Genomic DNA, 12,419 nt, shown 5'->3' with positions numbered 1-12,419 from the left:
TCAAGCACACTTTATTATTTTTGACATTTTCACACACTTCGGTTCATCTCCATTATCTGTTTGCTCTACCAGTAATTCAGAAATTGCGTTATGCAATCTTATTAGATTACGCATGGCTCTCTCATGGCTAAATGTTTTGCAATATGGATTTTCATTAGATCAAGGAGTGCACTAAACCGTTTCAAATCCTTAAAGTGTCTTTCAACACAGTGGCGCAGGTCTTTGAATCCATAAGTGTTTTCTTTCTCTCTGATAAACACCATCTCACCGTCATCTCTGAAAAGCGTAAGCCATTTATATTCAACGTAATTGTTCAAATTAAATTGAGCGTAATTGTGAAATCACACGTGACTCTGCAAATGCACGTTCTTGGATTTTCTGTGATTCATCGGTGCGTGTTATTTCCGAGAAAAACATTTAAAAATAGCGTATCTTGACATAATGCACAGACACTTTTTTAAAGAAAGTTGTGTTTTTGTAAGCAGTTGGTGTAGTTATGATATGCACCAGCAGGGGTGAACGGCGACCCTCTTTTAATCCCTCCAGCCACCTGGATCCATTCTGCTAGGGAAGGCGAAATCCAATCAATTCCTGGTGCACAAAATCACATTTTTAGTTCTCATTGAATATCAGGTTCGCTCAGAAATCCGCCACATTATGGAAAGTAATGTGTTTCGTTTTGTCACCTTCATAAAAATCAAACAACACGCAGAATGAAGCTGTCCCACAGGTGCAGTTGAAACTTTTAGCTTCACCTGAGGTGCAGTCCGGTTCAGCTGGTCCAGGTCGATGAGGCGTGCTTTAATTGAACACATCGGGTTCACAGAGCGATGAATCAAATGAATTTAGCATGTCTAATTGGCCCGGCATCTCTGTGTTTGTACTGGCCGGATCTCATCTCAACCAGACAAGCCTTCTGCTACTTCAAGCCGGCCAAATTTTGGAAACCAGAGGAATGTTGACTTTTTCCACGGTAAAGCAGGAAGCACAGCATACCCAGGAAATTTTGGCCGGCAGACATGGTATGGACATCATACGGCGCATTCGGGGTTAAAATAATAATCCTAATAATGCGTTTGGGGACGGGAAAGCACATTTTGATTAGGTTTCAAAAAGCCGTCCATCAGAATATCCGATGTACATTGAGCTTCAGACGCTTTACGTGCTTAATTTCTTCTGAACGCACCTGGATAAAATAAGAACTGAGTGTTCATTATGGCATTTTCGGACTTGAAAAGGCTTCAGAAAAGCGATCATTACGCTCATTTTATCATCATTATCAGTGCTTTTCCAGTCTTCTGCGTCTCAGATATTCGTCCTGAGAAAAAGAATCAGAAATCTCACAAATGTCTCTGTTGGAGTTTATGAATGCCGGTGTACTCTGGGTAATGTAGTTTCCTGATGATTCAGGATCAACGAAACGACTACGACAACAAATAATATTACCGTACGGACGGATGATGCACGCTCTACAAGACCAGACAGCTAAAGCACTCTAGACTGTTTCCACCGTGCTGAAGAACCCGTAACTGGCAGAGCTGACGTTCCTAATAAAGGACGCCTGAAGCCTGGAATGATGAAAAGTGCATCTGTGCGCAACCCCCAAATCCAGCAAACCCGTCACCGGCTGCTCGGGCGTTTTCGTCTCTTGTTAGGTTGAAGTGAGAGACGACAGCTCCTGACAGTCTGTTGGCTGGGCACGGGATACCCACCGGGCTGGGGACATAGCTGTGGCTGGGGCGAGTGTGTGTGCGTGTTTGTGTGCTGCGGAGACGCTGGCGTGTGGAAGCCTGCGCCAGACCTCCTCTCGCTGTACCCCAATAATAACAAAACTCACGGCCCGCTCTGCATGCTTCTGCATATCAATGAGATGCAATGCTGAGCTTTTCCACACTCTCTGTCTGTCTGAGGGGGAAACGACTTGATATTGAGAAGCAGCGTGCGCCCACGAGTTTCCAGATGGATGTGAATGACATTTACACTGATGATCAGGAACGAGCATTTAAAGGGGTCATATGGCGTGAACACGTGTTCTTCTGTGTCTTTGGTGTGTTATAAGTCGCTCATGCATGTATTAGACACGTAAAATTGCAGAAATTAAAGTGACGGAACAAAAGAGTCATTCTATGTAAAAGCGAATGCTCACCCAGACCTGCCTGAAACACCTCGTGTAGCCACACCCCCACAAATCTACATCAGTTGGTGGTCTGATTTGACTGAGACCGCCCAAATGTAGACGCAAGTAAGGTGGGCGTACCTGTCAGTACAATTGAAGAGGAACCTGATGTTCCAGATATGGTCAGAGGCGTTACACGCTTGCAGTATTCCACCAATCACTACACACTGGTGAACTGGCCAATCACAGCACACCTCGCTTTTCAGAGCCATGAGCTTTGTTAAACATCTGCTCGTTTCAGAGAGACGGAGCAAAGAGGAGATACAAACATGCGCGGTGTGTGGAAAATACAGCGTTTATCAACCTTAAATCCTGAATACACATTACATCACATCTAAAACAAACCATAATATTCATTTTAGCCGTGTCATATCACCCCTTTAATTAATATTGGTGTATAATGCACAACTATATACACTAACAGATACAATGACTTTTGGAGTTTTACTTGCCCAAGCTTAAAACCAATCTCTCTCTCTCTCTCTCTCTCTCTCTCTCGCTCTCCTTTACTTTCAGACTAATCAGCTGTAAATTCTTCTTTATAAAGCTCATTGCACAATACTCTCTTAGAGCAGATGATAGAGCAGAGAGAAAGAGAAGGCTTTGACAAATGATCTAATGAAGGGTCAGGAGGATTATGAGCCAGGCGCCCATTGGGAAAAGGAAGTGTATGGGTAAATATTTTTAAAGGCTGTCAATAAATTTGCCAGGCTGAGAGTAGCTCACATGAGAAAGATTACCAGCAGCAGAAGCTCTAGAACTGAGAGAGAGTCAGTAATACATTCCAGTGAAGCCTTTTACACCTTCAATTTAAGGATTTTTCTGTGATATTTTATTTTAAAAATAATACATTGACATCATATACATCATAGGAAATGACATCATAGATATCAGACAGACATAAGCTGTGTCTCATTTTGAAGGCTGTGTCCTCCAGAAGTCGCATTTGTTCTGGCGCATACATATACATTCATGTTTTATTTCAGAACGGCAACATGTCTTAAGAGAAATAAATGTCAATTTAATAATGTTTTTGAACTGAAACGAGACAACCTCGATGACGTTTGCAGTCGACGAATGCACTGTCAAAAAACTTAATTTTAGATCATTTTTAGATTTTTCACTTAAAATATAAAAAGCGTAATTTCACAGTTTTTACAGATTTTTATGTACTTTTGAAATACGGACAAAAATTCGTAAAATTACAGAAAAGACCACAAATTTACAAGAATAACGTTGAAACCATGTAATTTAAATGGGAAAAGAGTCATTTTACAGTTTATTTCTGGCACCCCAGTTGCCAGGAAAATATTTTATTTTAAAACACGGTCAAAAACTGTAAATTTACAGAAAAAGAAAGCAAATTTACAAGAAAAACCATTTATTATACTGTATATATATATAAATCCTTATATCCTGTAATTTTACACGAAAGAACAATTCTTTTACGGTATATTTTTGTCAATTCAGCTGACAAAAAATTTCCGGGTTTTTTTACGCCATTATTTCATGCACGGACGCAGCCTTCGAATTGAGACGCCGCTACTGACTACAATAGGCAACAACAAAAAGAACTCAGTATGAACTCTTATCAGCTTCCTATTATTTGTGTTACACTTTGCACTTTATTTTTAAAGCATTGTTCTCTGACTTGCGATTTGAGCCAGAGAAACCGCTGAGACAATGATCAAATATAACCGAGAACTCAGTTAAGAAATGAGGAGAACATGCAATGAGAAAGCAAACTCTGCACGAAAAAAAAGAGAAAAATTCTCCGGACTATTTTCAGCACAAGCACAATGTAGGTTTTACAGCACCCGTGGTAAGTGTTTTACATTTCTCTCACAGGTTTCTCCTCGCCTCCCGCTTCCCCCCGCCTCTTCGGCTTTCTGTTTTGTTTCTCAAGAGCTTGGCCCTTTGAACCTATAAATGTCACGTCTCACTTTCCCACAGCACACATTCATCTGGGCCGGTTAGTCATCAGTCTGTTAAAGGTGATTTAAGCGCTTCACCTGTGCTGGCCAGAGGCCGCCTGTTTGACGAGGTGAGAAGAGACGGAGAAGAGTCGGGCCTGTACACGCTTGCCCCACGCTGGGCTTGATAGGAGAAGATAAGAGCCGCGTGATAAATAAGACCTGCTGGAGAGAGAGAGGGGCTGGATTTTCCCTGTTTTGATGTTTAAACAGAGATTTTCCTCAAACCATCAAATTTTTTAAATTCTGCTATGAATCCATACATTTACTGTACATTCAGTATGCGAGGCAATATGGAATTATGAATATAGAATTCAGCTTTGTCTTTACAGAAAAGCGTCAAAAATACAAACCAATTGAGTTGTGTAAGAATAATAAACACATGACTGTGCTGGGTGTTAACGTTGACATATCTCAGGGAATAAAAGCAACAAATAAGACTGAAAAACGATGGCAGCAAATTCGATTTGAAGACCTCCCTGGATTCGCCGTGGAACAAGAAAATATTACCTCTCAGGAAAATGACCTAAAATATGACATATAATAAAATAAATATAATGAGGTTAGAAGGACAATAAACACATGGCTGAATTGGGTGTGAACTACATTTTGGGGGAGAACAAAAATGTAGAAAAAACTTTAAGGGCGAGGTCACTCAAAAATGAAAATTCTGTCATCATTTATTCACATTCATGCAAACCTGTACAGTATATATGATTCTTCCTTTCTTCTGTGTAATTGAACGCCATTTTTTTTAAGTCAAGCACACACACACACACAACAGTCTTACACACACTTTAATGGGCCACATGTGTGACGTGGTCCGTGAATTATATTCCTGTATTTTTGTTCATGGAGACGGTCCTCACCTGTATTACACAAAGAGACAAACATCACACCTGTGGAGCACATTATAACATATCTTCAGCTGGTGTGAAAAGTTTGTTTGTGTTCTATGACCTTTGACCTCTGATCTACAGGTTGTGGATTTTGACCCCAGGGTGAACATATTTTATTTGAAATGTGACTAAAAGACTTTTAAAGCTCCCATGTGTCAAAGTGTTAAAAGTGATTCATTTTCTGTGTTTATATTCACTGCAGTTTCATAAAATAGACTGGATGTGACATGATATGAACAATTTTCTTATCGATATCATTGATGAAGGAATCAGTCTCATGAAGGGTTCATTCTGACCTGGGGCTGAACAGAGACTCTGAATCAACAGTAGCCGTGAGGAAATGCATCAAACTCTCTCACTGACATGCCAAAACTACTGGAACTCATGCAGAACGTCCCTCTGACAGCTCCAGGGATGAATGAAGGTGAGTTCAGCCGTGTTTCTCTTCTCCTAATGTGCTAAAAAGCTTTTAGACCCTCACCTCACCATCTGTAGCTTCACATTCATCTGTTTTTATTCTTTTATTGTATTCCTGTTGTTTTTGCATTTTGGTTTAGCCATTCAAAAATCATAAATATAGTATTTTTAACATCTGCTGAGAGATAATAAATGTATCAATTAAAATAATACATTTAATTTCTTCTGAGAGTCAGAAGTGTGTGTGTCGTTAGAGTTTGAGAAGAGATGTCGACAATGTGTCAAACTGAGCTCAGATTTGTCAAGTCTGCAATCAAAAGTCAATATTACTGAAGATCTCAATATCAACTCAAACATTTCTCATCAAATCCAGATGATTTGACTTCTACAATCTACATTCATTTACACCTCCAGACTCTTCATGTGTTTCCACAATGACACTCTCATTTGTGTTTTTATTTCTCTTTATAACATTTTAACACAAATGGGAGTGTAATTGACAAAGCAAAAAATAATAATAAAATAAACTTGAATTTAGTTTAGTTTGACCTTTTTGTCAAGCACCTAATCCAAGTTTATTTTTCTCACCCCATTGGCAGATTTGTTTGACTTCTTTTTAACCATAAACTTACTTAATTCATATATTTTCTTAAATAAAACAAGACTAAATATCACTTGTCTTGTCAAGAAAGTGCATCTTGATTTAAAAATGTTCGGATATTTAGGAGAAAACAAGACAAAAAACGCTTAGTAAGAATGTCATTCAATCATGAATCAGATGCTGAGGCGTCTATGATCAGACTTTTCTAAGACATCAGACTTATCGAGGTTTTTTACAGATGTTCCTCTGGTTCTCTTCCTCGTGGTCGGCACACGTTCTCCGTTTACTCGAGCACACAGAAACCATAAACTTCAGTCAAACACAAGGAACACAAACCACACACAGCACAACAACACAACACAGCCCAACACCTCAGTGAATCAAACATCTGTCTCAGGACATTACCATCAGCTTTCTCGGCCGGAGGAAAGCCAGCGTCTGGAGTTTCACAGCACTTTTCTAAAATCCCCAATCCAGCCGAATGCTGCTTCAACAGAACGATGTCATTGTGCAACAACCAAGAGGTTTGAGGAACAAGAGGGCGTGCAAAATGATTGTTTGTTAAAGATTTGATGGCCTGTTCATTTTGGTGAGGATCCTGCCATCTCTCTCTCCCTCTCTCTTTCCAAGCAATCTTTGCAGTTTATTTGCTTTGGCAGTCTTCTCAGGTTTGTGGTTTGAGCATATTGAAGCTCTCAGGGCATCAGCGTGGTGCCAACTCACCAAGAAAGCTGAGATGAAGAACATCAGTCAGTCAGAGATTCCCTCGATGCATTCCATCTTAAAATTTACCTTCCACACAAACCCTCAAGCTTCAGCGTCATTTTCACAAAAACATTTTTTTATTGAAATAAAATGTGTTTTTAAGAGCTGTGGACAGCCTAAATCTATCACAAGGTCAATTAAACGACAAGCAAATATAGTTTCTGGTTTCTATTTATTTATTTAGCAATAAAATTCTATTTTTATTAAACTGTAAATATTTGCTGGGAAAAACTATCATGTATTTATCAATTAAATGTTATTTCATGCATTAAATGATTTAAATGGTAAATCATAATAATAAATATAAAGCAACCTTCCCACCCCCTAGCAACCCCCTTAGCAACCACCTATAGCATGAAAAATCACCTCACAAAAAAGTTAATATCACAAAAGCAATCATACCGTCTTAACAATTAAATGTCTTGTTTTTTTAAGGAGCATTTCGGTCATTTGTTTTATTTCCTCATTACCTTTTAAAAGTCTCTTAAATCTATTTAAAAGAACAGAAATCTTCTATGGATGTAAACGATTATTTATGTAAGTTTACAGCCCAACTCAAAACCTTTAGCTGTAAGACCATAGATTTGACAAAAGATGACTTACATTTGTTGTTGTGTGCATTGATAAATCATTCACAGTAACATCAGGACCAGTAAAAAACACAAATTGTTTTTCTCTCATGAAAACTATAAACTAGAGTACATTTATAATACAAAGATCTTTTGTCATTGGAGGGTTTCAACTCCGCTCCTCCTTACACATCACCTCCTGTAAGCTCCTTCATTCTGTCCTCTGGCATTCACCGTCTCCACCTCACGTTCTCCCATTAATGACTCCATTAGCTATTCAAAAACAAACAACGCCAGCTTCCCCTGGTATTCCAGTCAAAACAAGCCCAGCCCAGCTCGGTCCAAATCAAGTCCAGATGTCCCTTAACTGCTTTTTAGTCTTCTCCTCCCCTCTTCCATACCCCTCTTTCCTGTCTGGAATTCCACATTCCGAGCGGACGGCGATCTGAGGTTTGCTCAGCCGGGAGGCGTCTACTATTGAGAATTACTGTATGTACAGTATCTTTAAGACCTGTTATGTATTGAAGGTGTGAAATGAGACTTCACATATATAACACACTCAAACACAAGACATACCCACTCCAACACAACGCAGGCTGCCCGCGGGCGCATTGAACATTTACAGTTTTCATGCACGGGTGCCATGCGTCTCTTTGAAGCCCAAAGCGTCTCAATGAGGGCTGACAGTGTGCATAAGCTCCTGCCAAAGACAAGGCAAATCGTCCCATTAGCCCACCCAAAGCCATCCAAGAGCCCGCCTGTCGACACACACCATTCACACATTTCTCTCCGCCAGCAGCGAAGACTAATTTACTTTTCTACTTGAGTGCGATAGGAAAACAACAGACCTGCCGTGGCCAAACAAAAGAGCCACTCCAGAGGTGATCGCAGAAACTTCTCTGCTCTCAGTTAAAGCCCCCGAGTAAACACACACACGCACACACACGCACGCACACGCACTCTCTGTGTGTGTGTGTGTGTGTGTGTGTGTGTGCGCGTGTGCATGTGTGTGTGTGTGTGTGTGATGGAGTGTAAACAGCTCTCTGTGTTGTTTCTAGAGCTCATGAGAAACTCACTGCTGTCACACAGACACAAAGAGAGTGAATCCGTGCGTTTGAAGTCTGAGACGGGTCGATGAAGTTCTACTCGTTCCCCCGTCACTGACATCACCAATCATCTGTTTAGATTTACATAATGTTCAATGCCTGCTAAAGATATCAAAACCATCTTAAAGGAGAATGTCATTATTGCTCAGGGGTTGCTCATTCATAGCTCAGGAGATTTTATGAAGTTCTCACTTTACCTACCAACTTAGTCTGATGTTTCTTCTTAAAATGAAACAGAAATAAAATGAGAATCAAATGAGAGTGTAATTGTGTGAACACATGAAGAGTACGGAGGCGTAAAATGAATGTAGATTGTAGAGTCGATTTGATTCAATAATCTTCAACAATATTGATTTTTGACAGATTGTTGACATCTCTTCTCAAACTCTAATGACATTTCCGACTCGTTTTCTCAAGAAAAATATCGGAGATGCAGAAGTTTTCATTTGCTTTCCATTTAATCTCATCGATGTCTAAGACATGATTGAGATATTAAAGAGATCTCATCTTTGATTTTTCTCTTGGACTGGTACTCTAATGGTACAATGTTGCAAATACCATAGTAGCTCTGTGGTACAGTTTGGTAAAGATTATCTCAATTTTGATTGTATTACCATTTTATACAATCACCGTCGATCATGCTGTATTGAAAAAATACTTAAATGTCATCAGGATTATAAAATGGTTCCCAACAAATGCAACGTTCAGCCACCTCAGGCTTAATAAAGAATGCACTGGAATACATGTCTGAGCATTTATAAAAACTACACAGATGAATGAAATACCTTTATCTGTAACAGGTTTCATTCCCGCACACCAGCGTCACATAAAGACCAAGGATGTTTTGGGGGGGGTGTTAGGGGGAATCCTGTGGGAAGGAAAAGCTCTCATTGCTTTGGATCTGCTTGTGTAAACAGTCGGGTTAATGAAGCTCACCGGTCCTAATCCCTCCTCCCCCTTCCCTGACCCCCCCACCCCTGGCTCAACTTAATCCCACCACACAACCCCGAGCTGTCAATCAAACGGGCCTGGGGCACGAGTGTGTGTGTGGATCAAGGTGAATTTCAGAGTCTGAGTTCTACTCAGAACCAGATGAGGCCACAGAGGTGCACAAGTTTAATCAGATCCATATGAGCCGCGCGTCCATGCGACCCCAGCACTTCTGCTGGCCTAGAAACACTTACATCATGACCCGCCGCTGTGGGCTTTCAAATCACACCATTTATGAGCCTTAATATGGGCATATATGAGGACAGCACACGCCACACATGGAGAGATTCATGGGATTCAATTATCACACGATTTGATCATGAAAGTCTGTTGTGTACGACCATAAAAGTTGCATTACGTTTCTTACCACGAGTCGGCAGTTTTGTTTCTTCTGGCTTTAGTTTTTCATGCCATACAGTAGACTCATGAATAAAATATTTTTTTGAGGTCTAGAATGACTCGCACAAAGTAAATGTTCTAAGTAGGGCAATAGAATAGAATAGAATAGAAACACAAACAGATATAGATGAGATATACAGAATATATATACAAATTTATATACAAAATATTATAATTATATATATTATAAAATGTTAATAAAATTTAATTGTAAAATATATAAATATTAATAGATAATAATACATTCTAAAGATAATAATAGATTTATTAATAATATTATTATAAAATGTATTAATAAATATAATACATAATAATAATAAAAAAGACTTAATTTTGTAGCACAAATCCTGTAGTTTATAATGGTCATGAATACTATACTGCCATTAGGTTACGCTGATTTTAATAATTTTAAAAATCATTATGTTTGAGTATTTTCTATACTGTAATACAAAAACTAATTTCAGCTTTCTTGTTAATGTGAATCGCCATTAGAAAGGAGGAGAAAAGTATTATGTCCAATTTTCATTTGTATGAAAATATGTCATATATTTTATTTTTTCATCGTATTTCCAGAACCTTTGAGGAAACGGCTAGCACGTGTTGTTGTGCGATTCACCGTTGAGGTGTTAAACATTCATTTGTGTCCACAGATGGGAAGAATTGAAGGAATTTTTCTGTGTGTAAGCTCGAGCAAAGCTGTTGTTATATAAATATACATTATGTACCCGGTGCTTCCCATTACCTCAGGGGCGTAAGAAGGGTGTTAACCAACAACACCGTCTCTTCCTAAGGAAATGTTTACAAATCTGTTCGCTACTTAGAACTTTAAAACAATCTTTGAGAGATGACAAAGCTGTGAATACAAATCCTAAGTGTCATTATTTTCACCCCCGGAGGATCAACGTGTCTCATAATGAGAAGAGAATGAGACGTATCCACACCAGCATCACTTTCATCCCGACCGCCCGAATGCCCACTGGATTTACATCTGCCTCAAACCATACATGTTCTATGACCTGAGAAAACACTGAAGTCTAACAAAACACTCTACAGTCTTAAGAAATAAAGACAGACAGAGAGAAAGAGAGAGTATCAGCCGTGGTTTGGCGCCGTATGTGATGGAGTGAGAGAGGTTTTCCGTGCCATGCGGGGAAATCCTGTGCCCAGAGCGTTGAGTCGCTGACTTTAAGGGCAAGACGCCAGAATAAACATGGCAGTTTTATCCTGAGCTGAGCATTTGGCAGAGGTCTGGTACGAGCGTATCCCATCATCCTCTCTGTCGGGTGTTGACATGGGCCCAGATTCACAAGACTGAAGCTTCTAACATTCACGAAAGACCCTGCTGGTTATTATTTCTATTAGTGAACATAAGATTTTCTCCCCAGACGCCAGTGCTCACTCTTCACAGATGCTTCTGTTCACAGACGCTGTGTTTACTTATCATAAATGTGTTTCATAAAGCACTTCAACACATCAAACTCTCTTCACTAATTTGTTTGGTTTTTACGTTTGGGTAAATGATGCACCTAAGAACATGAACATTGTTAAGACCTGATTAATTTACCGTAGAAGCCAAATGTGCATCTGAAAGCATATATCTCAGATAAATGTATATTGTTTGAATGATTTTTAATAGAGAACTAGATAAAATTACTTAAAGGGGAAATGGTTTCTAACTCTTGGAGTTGTAATGTGACAGGTATGACTGTTGACAGACAGACAGCATTTAATTGCTGACAGAATAAATCAGATCTGACATGAATCAAAATGAGTTTCCAGACACAGTGAGACGTAATACCTCTCATGTTGAGCGACAGAGATCAGTGAGATCAGGGATTTGTCTCCAGTGTCTCACTGTCACAACACATTATGTGTGCAGAAGAGAGAGAGACTGGACTAGACTAGACTAGACTAGACTAGACTAGACTAGAATAGAATAGAATAGAACGGAGCGGAGCGGACGGGATAAACGTAGAGTATTGTAGAGTAGAGTAGAGTAGAGTAGAGTAGACTAGAGTAGACTAGACTAGACTGGACTAGACTAGACTAGAGTAGAGTAGAGTAATAGAGTAGAGTAGAGTAGAGTAATAGAGTAGAGTAGAGTAGAGTAGAGTAGAGTAGAGTAGAGTAGAGTAGAGTAGACTGGAGTAGAGTAGAGTGATAGAGTGGAGTAGAGTAGAGTAATAGAGTAGAGTAGAGTAGAGTAGAGTAGAGTAGAGTAGAGTGATAGAGTGGAGTAGAGTAGAGTAGAGTAGAGTAGACTGGAGTAGAGTAGAGTGATAGAGTGGAGTAGAGTAGAGTAANGAGTAGAGTAGAGTGATAGAGTGGAGTAGAGTAGAGTAATAGAGTAGAGTAGAGTAGAGTAGAGTAGAGTAGAGTAGAGTGATAGAGTGGAGTAGAGTAGAGTAGAGTAGAGTAGACTGGAGTAGAGTAGAGTGATAGAGTGGAGTAGAGTAGAGTAATAGAGTAGAGTAGAGTAATAGAGCAGAGTAGAGTAGAGTAGAGTAGAGTAGAGTAGAGTAGA

Source organism: Triplophysa rosa, linkage group LG7 (assembly GCF_024868665.1).
Source record: "Triplophysa rosa linkage group LG7, Trosa_1v2, whole genome shotgun sequence".
Classification (NCBI taxonomy): Eukaryota; Metazoa; Chordata; class Actinopteri; order Cypriniformes; family Nemacheilidae; genus Triplophysa; species Triplophysa rosa.
This window is presented reverse-complemented; position numbering follows the sequence as displayed.